The sequence below is a fragment of the Babylonia areolata genome, chromosome 10 (genome assembly GCF_041734735.1).
Source record: "Babylonia areolata isolate BAREFJ2019XMU chromosome 10, ASM4173473v1, whole genome shotgun sequence".
In the NCBI taxonomy this organism is placed as follows: Eukaryota; Metazoa; Mollusca; class Gastropoda; order Neogastropoda; family Buccinidae; genus Babylonia; species Babylonia areolata.
In genome coordinates this window covers 31,093,289-31,103,288 of record NC_134885.1, presented here as the reverse complement: position 1 = coordinate 31,103,288, position 10,000 = coordinate 31,093,289, and the positions used below count along the sequence as shown (strand labels likewise).

The window sequence follows — 10,000 nt, the reverse complement described above, 5'->3', positions numbered from 1 at the left end:
CAGTGTAGTAAAGTGCAGAAACAGTGCAGTGTAGTAAAGTGCAGCGTAGTAAAGTGCCATCGTAGTAAAGTGAAGGTACAGTGCAGTGTAGTAAAGTGCAGAAACAGTGCAATGTAGTAAAGTGCAGCGTAGTAAAGTGCATCGTAGTAAAGTGAAGGTACAGTGCAGTGTAGTAAAGTGCAGAAACAGTGCATCGTAGTAAAGTGCAGAAACAGTGCATCGTAGTAAAGTGAAGGTACAGTGCAGTGTAGTAAAGTGCAGAAACAGTGCAGTGTAGTAAAGTGCAGGTACAGTGAAGCGTAGTAAAGTGAAGGTACAGTGCAGCGTAGTAAAGTGCAGAAACAGTACAGTGTAGTAAAGTGAAGGTACAGTGCAGCGTAGTAAAGTGCATCGTAGTAAAGTGCAGGAACAGTTCAGCGTAGTAAAGTGCAGAAACAGTGCAGTGTAGTAAAGTGAAGGTACAGTGCAGTGTAGTAAAGTGAAGGTACAGTGCATCGTAGTAAAGTACAGCGTAGTAAAGTGCAGGAACAGTGCAGCGTAGTAAAGTGCAGAAACAGTGCAGCGTAGTAAAGTGCAGAAACAGTGCAGCGTAGCAAAGTGCAGAAAGAGTGCAGCGTAGTAAAGTGCAGCAGATGGAGAAGTAGAGTATAGTATAGTGCAGCGTTGTGTAGCAGAGTACAGTGAAGAGCAGTATAATGCAACGCAATAGAGTAGTGTGGTTCAGTAGTTCGATGCATCGAAGCCAGTGTTCAGTACAGTGCAGCATAGCCGGTGCAGTGCAGCAGATAATTGTGTAGTCCAGTCCAGTACAGTGCACTGAAGCAGAGCACAGTACATCACAGTGTACTGCACTGCAGTAGATTATAGTGCAGTAGAGTATAGTCACTGAAGCAGTCCACAGTGCAGTAGAGTACAATGCAGTGGAGTGTAGTATAGTGCAGTCAAATATAGCGCAGTTTAGCATGAGTGCAGTAAAATACAGTGCAGTATAGTATAGTGCTGTGAAATACAGGGCAGTATAGTGTATTGTAGTGGAATACAGTGCAGAATAGTACAGTGCAGTATAGTATTATGCTGGTGTAATAGTGTGCCGGCAGTGTCACCCCCACCACCCACACCCTGCCCCCTTCCCTCCCCAACCCTTCACCTTCCCCCAGATATAAATAAGTTTGGTTATTTCAGTTCTTCTTCTTCTTCTTCTGCGTTCACTCGTATGCACACGAGTGGGCTTTTACGTGTATGACCGTTTTTACCCCGCCATGTAGGCAGCCATACTCCGTTTTCGGGGGTGTGCATGCTGGGTATGTTCTTGTTTCCATAACCCACCGAACGCTGACATGGATTGCAGGATCTTTAACGTGCGTATTTGATCTTCTGCTTGCATATACACACGAAGGGGGTTCAGGCACTAGCAGGTCTGCACATATGTTGACCTGGGAGATCGTAAAAATCTCCACCCTTTACCCACCAGGCGCCGTCACCGTGATTCGAACCCGGGACCCTCAGATTGACAGTCCAACGCTTTAACCACTCGGCTATTGCGCCCGTCGTTATTTCAGTTCAACTGGTTGGGGGGGAGTGAGTGTTGTCGCTTGCATTAGTATGCACAGTATGTTGTGAGAGAAAATAAAACCAGTCAGCACAGCTAATTCTTAGCTGCCTCCCACAGGAACTAGAATCTGACACAGGGTGACTGACTGATCAGTAAATGTGAGGAGCAAGGAAATCCTTGACGGGGCTGTGAGTACATGACTTGTAATGGTTTTATGTTATGTTGATAACTTAGTTGTGTTGGGAATCCATCCATGTTTTGTGTCCGGTCGGTGAACAGCCAGTTGAAGTTGATCTTGTGGCTTGTGGAAAGAAAAGGGGTTAATGTGTGAAAGCTACCCATTAAGTGAGGGAAGTACTGGCCTAAATCTTTTAAGTCTCTCCCCCCCCCCCCTTATGTTTCATTACAGATATCTTGTTCTCATTGTTGACATAATTGGTAGTGCAGTGATATGTCAGTGTATTGTCAGTTGTTGACTAACTGTGCAAACAGTGAAAGCTCTGAAAGTGGAGAAACCATGGAGATGGTATGTGTGTAGCAGATGTGTGTAGTATTTTGGTTTTGCTACACCTAAAGTGGGTTTCGATGTATTTTTGATGAACTGCTTACATGTTTAGTACATTAGGTGGTGTTGGTTAAATGTGAAGTGGACATATTTGTAGGCTAACACTGTGTCAGTGGGTGTTGAGGATTTTTCATGTGTGCGTGCACATGGGCGTTAACAGCAGGTGTTGTGGAACACATGTTTGACTTGGTAACATGTGTAGGAGTCGTGCTATGTGTCAGTGGTTTAGCTTTGTTCAAAGTGGGAAGCATATTGTAATGTGATTAATGAGTTGGTTGACAATGAGAGCACTGAGGTTCAGTACTATGTTGTTGTTTACCAGAGATATGTTGGAAATAATGATTTCCATACATGCAATTGTGTCAGTGGGATACTTTGTGAAGACAAAGAGGATATATACTTTGTGAAGACAAAGAGGATAATTATTTGTTTGGTTATGGTAACACAAAGTTTTATTGAATGATGGGTAACATGAGTTGAACACAGGGTTGTACTGGTCAATGATATGTTTTGTGCACAGTATGGCATGTCACTGTCGGTGGCAGGTAAGCTTGATGAAGCTTACATTACCTCACCTAGATTTATGTATGAGAGGGGTGCATACTGGTGGACATGTGATGAAAGGTGATGAGAGGGTATAGGCCTTTTATGTCAGTGATGTCCAGATATTTGAGATTTTATCTGACTGGGGTTTTTGGTTGTGTGTTTGTGTTCCAGGTGTGCTGCTTTAGGTGTAGGGTGAACTTTTTACAGTGTGCTGCTTGAAGGAAGTGCTTTAAGTGTAGGGTGAAATGCTTTATGTACGGCTGTGTGTTGCTTTTGCTAAGTAGGGTGAACTGCTTAGTGTGTATGGTGGTGGTGGTGTGTGTCCATCGAGATCGTTGATGACCATCGTTGTCATCCAGCTGGGGGATGGGGGGAGGGTGGTGGTAGGGTGGGGGGATGCTCATGAATCTACCTGTGAATGCGCAGATGGCTGAATAGTCCAATCTGCGCACGAAATGTTCGCTGACAGTTGGGGCAGACAAAGACAGGCATATCATTGTCAGGGAGCTTGTTTGCCCGTGACTTTCTGGCCTGCCTCTTCTGAACAGCCGCAGCAATCCTGTTGGCCTCGCACAACTTGGCGCCTTTGTGCACAGCAGCGCGCCATTTGTCACGGTCCACTGCAGATTCCTCCCAGGAGTCAGGGTTTTAGTGTGTATACTGCTGTATTGTAAAGTAAACACTCCATGTGGCCCTGCTATTGGTGTGAGGAGAGCAAGTGAGTGTGTGCATCATCAGTCGATCTTATATCCCCCCTGTCTGCTCCCCTCTCTCTTGGAATCGAACCACACTTTCAAACAGTTTTTTTGTTTTTTACACTGTGAAATACAGTGCAGGATAGTACAGTGTAGCATAGTACAATGCAGCGTGGTATTGGACAGTGCTGTGCAGTATATAATAGTGCAATACAGTGCAACATACTATGGTGTAAAACAGTATAGTACAGTGCAGTGTTGTATTGCACGATGCAGTGTAATGCAGAGTACACTGCAACATGATATCGTAAATATATAGCGCAGTGCAGTGCGGAAAAGTGCAGTGCTGTGCTGTAGTATAGTATAGTATAGTGTAGTATAGTATAGTAACCGTGCAGTGCAGTATAGTATTGTGCAGTGCAGTACAGTGCAGTAGAGTATAGTGCAGTGCACTAGAGTGTGGTGAACTAGTACAGTGCAGTTTTGTGCAGTGTATTTCGGTATAGTGCAGTTTGGTATAGTACAGTGAAGTTCAGTATAGTGCAACGGTAGAGTGTAGAGCAGTGCGGTATTGTGCAGTGCAGTATGGTGTAGTGTAAAGCAGTTCAGTTCAGAGCAGTATAGAATAGTGCAGTGCAGTAAGAGTTAGAGCAGTGTGGTTTTGTGCAGAGCAGTGGATTATAGTTGTTTAGTGCGGGTATATATAGTGCATTGCACTACAGTGAACTACAATGCAGAGGACAGTATAGTATAGTGCAGTAGAGTCATAGCACAATTCAGTAGAGCTTATACAGTAAAGTTTTCACCACGAGAGAGCCTAACAGCCCCGTCGGGAAAAAAAACAAAACCAAAAAAACGCGGCTCTCAGGTGAAAACCAACACACATGTGTAGTGGGTGGGGGTGGGGTGTGTGTGTGAAATAGTGGAAGGAATGTGGAGAGAGAGAGAGAGAGAGAGAGAGAGAGAGAGAGAAGGGGGGGAGAGGGAGGGGGGACGGGGCAGGCAGGGACAGTGCTTTTCAGGTTAAAGGGTGAACTGGGGTTATGAGTTGGAGGGGAGAGAGAGAGAGAGAGGGGGGGGGGGGGTGTCGGTGAAGGGGTGTGAGGGTCAGCTGACTGGCAAAGTGCCCGGGAACGTGAGGCAGACCACTGCGACTGAGAGAGACAGAGACAGAGAGAGACAGAGAGAGGGTGGGAAATGAGGGTGAGAAGTGGGAAGGAAGGAAGGAAGGGAGGGGGAAAAAAAATCTTTTCTGAGGTCACTGACTGTTCAGAGAACGAACTAGTAGTAGTGGTGCAGTCGTCATCACCAGTACTAACTCTGCTCGGAAGTGGGGAGTAACGGACGTACTCTCATCTCTCTCTCCGTCGCCATCTCTCTCTCTACGAAGTATTTGTATTTGTATTGTATTTGTATTTCTTTTTATCACAGCAGATTTCTCTGTGTGAAATTCGGGCTGCTCTCCCCAGGGAGAGTTTCATTTGTTTTCCCTATCGAAGTGGATTTTTCTACAGAATTTTCCCACTGAGGAACAACACTCTTGTTGCCCGTGGGTTCTTTTACGTGCGCTAAGTGCATGCTGCACACGGGACATCGGTTTAGCGTCTCATCCGAATGACTAGCGTCCAGACCACCACTCAAGGTCTAGTGGAGGGGGAGAAAATATCGGCGGCCGAGCCGTGATTCGAACCAGCGCGCTCAGATTTTCTCGCTTCCTAGGCGGACGCGTTACCTCTGGGCCATACTCCTCCTCCTCCTCTCTCTCTCTCTCTCTTATCAGTGTGACTGTCAGTTTGGCAATTTTTTTTTTTTAATGTCGATCAGTGTCCCCGCACCGGTGTGTCAGTGTCAGTGTCAGTGTCCGTGTCAGAGGTATTTGTGACGGTGACTTGAGGATGGACAGTGATAGTTTGTTATCATTATTGTGTGACTCAGTGATCAGCTGACTCCTGTCCGGGCGCGCGTCGACCTCGGAGGACGTCTTGATGTCAGTGGTGGTGGTGGTGGTGGTTGGTGGTGGTGGTGTTTGACCTGACGGATAAGACTGAAGAAGGGTTCGGCGGGCCGGTACTTGACTGACCAAGTTCTGAGGTAAGCATCTGTGTGTGTGTGTGTGTGTGTGTGTGTGTGTTTGACATTTACCTGCTGCTCCCGCATTTCTGTCTCTGTCTTCTTCTTCTTCTTGAATGTATGTGTGATCGTGCTAGCAAATGAACAGTAAGTGCGTGTGTGTGTTTGTGTGTGTTTGAGTGTGTGGGCGTGAATGTGTACGTATGTCTTTGTTTGCTTGTTTTATAAGTGTGTGTGTGTGTGTGTGTGTGTGTGTGTGTGTGTGTGTGTGTGTGTGTACGAACTGACGTACGAACATGATAATGTACCAATTGTTCTTTTCATCGCTTTGTTACCTTTAATGGACTATTCCACTTACTATTCTTATTCGTTGTTCTAATTATTTTATTTCATTTTGTTTCTTTACTACCCAGAACGAGTGTGAAATGTTCGAGGTGGCTTTGACCACGTGCAATGGCATGTACTGTTTACCCCGCCATTAGTACTTGGGCAGCCATTCTCCTTTACGGTGGTGTCTGTCTGAATGGATGTCTGCCTGACTCTCTCTCTCTTTCTCTCTCTCATTTATTATTTTAAACATAATAATTTTAAATCAATACTTTAGCTATTCCTCCCCCGCCCCCCCCCGGACCCCCCCCCCTCCCCCCAGTTAGCACAAAAACAGTATAAACAAAGAAACAAACAAAAAAAACCCACAACAAAAACAAACAAAAAAACAAGAGATAACCAGTTAGTCACCAGTAAATTTACAACAAAGAGCCAGCCAGTGAGGTTCCCCATTAAACTCTGAACTATTTCAAACACAAGCTGATTGCCATCATTATTATAAAACGTTTCAAATGCAAACACTTGAGATGGAACTGCAGATTTTGCACATGAAAAAATGTGGGAGAATGTATTAGCTGTTCACATTCACAGATGATATGCATGGGGGCCATTAATCACTAGAAATGCAAGTCAGTTTAGAAGTAATTTTTTGACTCACTTGTGTAAACAAAGTGAGTCTATGTTTTAACCCGGTGTTCGGTTGTCTCTCTGTGTGTGTGTGTGTGTGTGTGTGTGTGTGTGTGTGTGTGTGTGTGTGTGTGTCCGTGTGTCTGTGGTAAACTTTAACATTGACATTTTCTCTGCAAATACTTTGTCAGTTGACACCAAATTTGGCATAAAAATAGGAAAAATTCAGTTCTTTCCAGTCATCTTGTTTAAAACAATATTGCACCTATGGGATGGGCACAAAAAATAATAAAAGAAGCCTAATTATATGCAAACTGCATTTACTGTTATATTTATATTTTTTGTATTCTCTAAACTTGGCACTTTGACCTCTTATTCAGACACAACAACAAGAGGAGTCATTATTATCATTTTTTGTTCAAACAGGGACTTCTTTTGCTAAGCATGGAATTTTTATTTATTTTGCAAACGTTTTGGTGCAGAGGTAAAAAAGGGAAATTACTCTGTAATGAATGCTAGGGGACTTAATTTATCACAAGTGAGTCTCGAAGGCCTTGCCTCTCTTGTTTTTCTTTTCATAGCATCCAGTGGTTTTTCCTTAATACTGGTGAGCATTCTGTTCCAGTGATGTCCTTTTGCTTTCAAAGTGTGTGTGTGTGTGTGTGTGAAAGTGGAAGAGTCTAAACCCATTTTCTTAACTCTTTCCATACGAATGGCGAACGAGACGCCGTTAACAGCGTTTCACCCCAATTACCATCACCAAAATATTGCAAGTGGAAGGCTCTTATACTGAAGAGGTGAATGTTGACAAAGATACCACAATTCTGACGACGGAAGCTAAAGGTTGGGTCATTCAGACACCCACTGGACATCCGAGGGGTCTGTGTATAGGAGAAGAGAGGACTGGCCGTACCGAGTGAGTTAAACTCCGCGTCTTGTCGTGATTTCCATCAGGACTCTCTCTACCGCTGCTGGTGTGGTGCGTGCAGCTGTCTCCTTGAGCAAAGTAACGTGAAGAATGCAGGTGTGTTTAACTGTTTAAACCCTGGATAAGCAGTCGTGGCGAAGTGGCCGTGAGCGTTGCGGGTTCTATCCCCCGGCATCAGAGTTATGTGTGTGTGTGTGTGTGTGTGTGTGTGTGTGTGTGTGTGTGTGTGTACGTGTGTGTGTGTTTATGTGTGTGGTGAGGTGTGTGTGTGTGTGTGTGTGTTTATGTGTGTGGTGTGGTGTCTGAGTGTGTTTCTGTATATGTGTGTGAATCTAAGCATGTGTGCGTGTTCACTGTGTCAGTGTGTGTGTGTGTGTGTGTGTGTGTGTGTGTGTGTGCATGTGCGTGCGTGTGTGTGTGTGTGTGTGTGTGTTTATCGGTCCGTGGTAGACTCCTGCGCAGACGGAGTTGAAAATGCTGGAGGCTCACTGAAACGCAAAGACATGGACCACACAGTCAAGGTCATCCACGTTAGTCAAGCACTGATTCGTCACTGGGGGTGTTCCTCAAATTTCCCGTCAGTTTAACACTGCAGGTGTCTCAGTATATTTGTCAGCCTGGTTGACGCCGACATTTTGAGTAGGTATACAGCTTCATCAGTCAAGTTGTACCAAACCTAAATGGACCATGGTGGCCTTTGCATTCGATTGCATGGGTTCTGAGTTCTCTATCCTCCGTCGGCCTCCGCCCCCTCTTCCTCCTTCTCATCCTCTGCTTCGTGGTTTAACTCTCTCCATACGAACGGCGAAAGAGACGACGTTAACAGCGTTTCACCCCAATTACCATCATCAAAATATTGCAAGCGGAAGGCTGTTGACAAAGAATACCACAATTCTGACGACGGAAGCTAAAGGTTGGGTCATTCAGAGACCCACTGGACATCCAAGGGGTCTGTATAGAGGAGAAGAGAGGACTGGCCGTACTGAGTGAGTTAAACATGTTAATTTCAAGAAACAAGACAAAATACAGCACTCAATAAAGAAAAAAAAAAAAAGGAAAACTTGAGCAACAACAAACCTGAGCTTATATCATGCTCTTTCTTCTTCTTCTTCTTCCGTCTTCGGTGCTTTCATTCTTTACTTCGTCACTTCCATCCCCCCACCCACCCCAAACCCGTTTGTTTGTCTGTTTCTTTCTGTTTCCCTTTGTTTCTGTCTGTCTTTCTGTCTTTGTTTCTGTCTGTCTTTTTTTCAGTCTGTCTTTCTGTCTTTGTTTCTGTCTGTCTGTCTGTCTTTGTTTCTGTCTTTTTTTCAGTCTGTCTTTGTTTCTGTCTGTCTTTCTGTCTTTGTTTCTGTCTGTCTTTCTGTCTTTTTTCAGTCTGTCTTTGTTTCTGTCTGTCTTTCTGTCTTTGTTTCTGTCTGTCTTTCTGTCTTTGTTTCTGTCTGTCTTTCTGTCTTTTTTTCAGTCTGTCTTTGTTTCTGTCTGTCTTTCTGTCTTTGTTTCTGTCTGTCTTTCTGTCTTTTTTCAGTCTGTCTTTCTGTCTTTGTTTCTGTCTGTCTTTCTGTCTTTTTTTCAGTCTGTCTTTCTGTCTTTGTTTCAGTCTGTCTTTTTTCAGTCTGTCTTTCTGTCTTTGTTTCAGTCTGTCTTTTTTCAGTCTGTCTTTCTGTCTTTTTTCAGTCTGTCTTTCTGTCTTTGTTTCAGTCTCCCGAGCTGGTGCAGGCCGGGAGCGCTGTTCATTTGTATTTTGGACATTCCCCAGTAAATCATAGGCGGGCGTGGTACTGACTCAGTACTGACATTGCCTTCTTCGACTCGCGGACTGTTCTGGATAAGAAATCCTAACAAAATTATCACGATAGTTATAAATAATGGTTAAAAGAAAAACATTTTAAAAATATTTTAATTATTTATAACAATCAAATATGCCCTTGCAGATTCTCCAGGACAGACCAGACACATACACACGCGCACGCATGTGTACACATACACCAACACTCTCGCACATGCATAGTGCGCACACATGTAGCCCATCAGTTAGTTGTCAGTTCTCTCAGTACTGGGTCAGGGTGACCGTGATGTGACCTCGCCATCCAGCCCATAGTGACTCAGAAACAAAACAGACCTATTTCTTGGCCTCCGGCCAGTCCTTACTGTGTTGTGTAAGTCCTGTTTTACGTGTGCAAACCACAGGGGGCTAGTTGGCCTTTTTGGAACCATCCCCAACACGGACTGTCCTAAAACCCTCTTGGCCGAGAGAGCGGGGATGTAACTTGGTGGGCAAGACACTCTCCACTATAATCAAATTCTAGCCCAGTTAGTCAGGACAGCAGTTAGCCCTTCTGCTGTGCCCTCAAGGCCTGACTAAGCGCGTTGGGTTACGCTGCTGGTCAGGCATCTGCCTGGCAGATGTGGTGTAGCGTATATGAATTTGACCGAACGCAGTGACGCCTCCTTAAAAACTACTGATACTGATACCAGGCTGTTCGAAAATGACTGACAAACCAAGCAATAAAACAACGGGAGGTCGTCACTGAAGATACTTTGTTCCATAGCGAGAGAGCGTAACACACACACACACACACACACACACACACACACGTCCAGTGCACGCCGGGCACTCATTGGACGCCTGTGAGCTATGATCCGTATCGACACAGCCAGCGAGCAGACCGCTGGCATGCATGACTTGT

The 10,000-nt window shown here is 44.8% G+C and overlaps 1 protein-coding gene across 1 annotated transcript in view; it reads left to right on the top strand.

Moving 5' to 3' along the window:
- The first annotated feature begins 1,601 nt into the window (after positions 1-1,601).
- Positions 1,602-10,000, top strand: part of LOC143286538 (cytochrome P450 302a1, mitochondrial-like) — a 50,128-nt gene continuing 41,729 nt past the window's right edge. The window contains exons 1-2 of the mRNA XM_076594140.1: positions 1,602-1,740; positions 5,294-5,449. The gene's annotated coding sequence lies outside the window, so the exon portion shown is untranslated. The remainder of the gene's footprint in view (positions 1,741-5,293; positions 5,450-10,000) is intronic.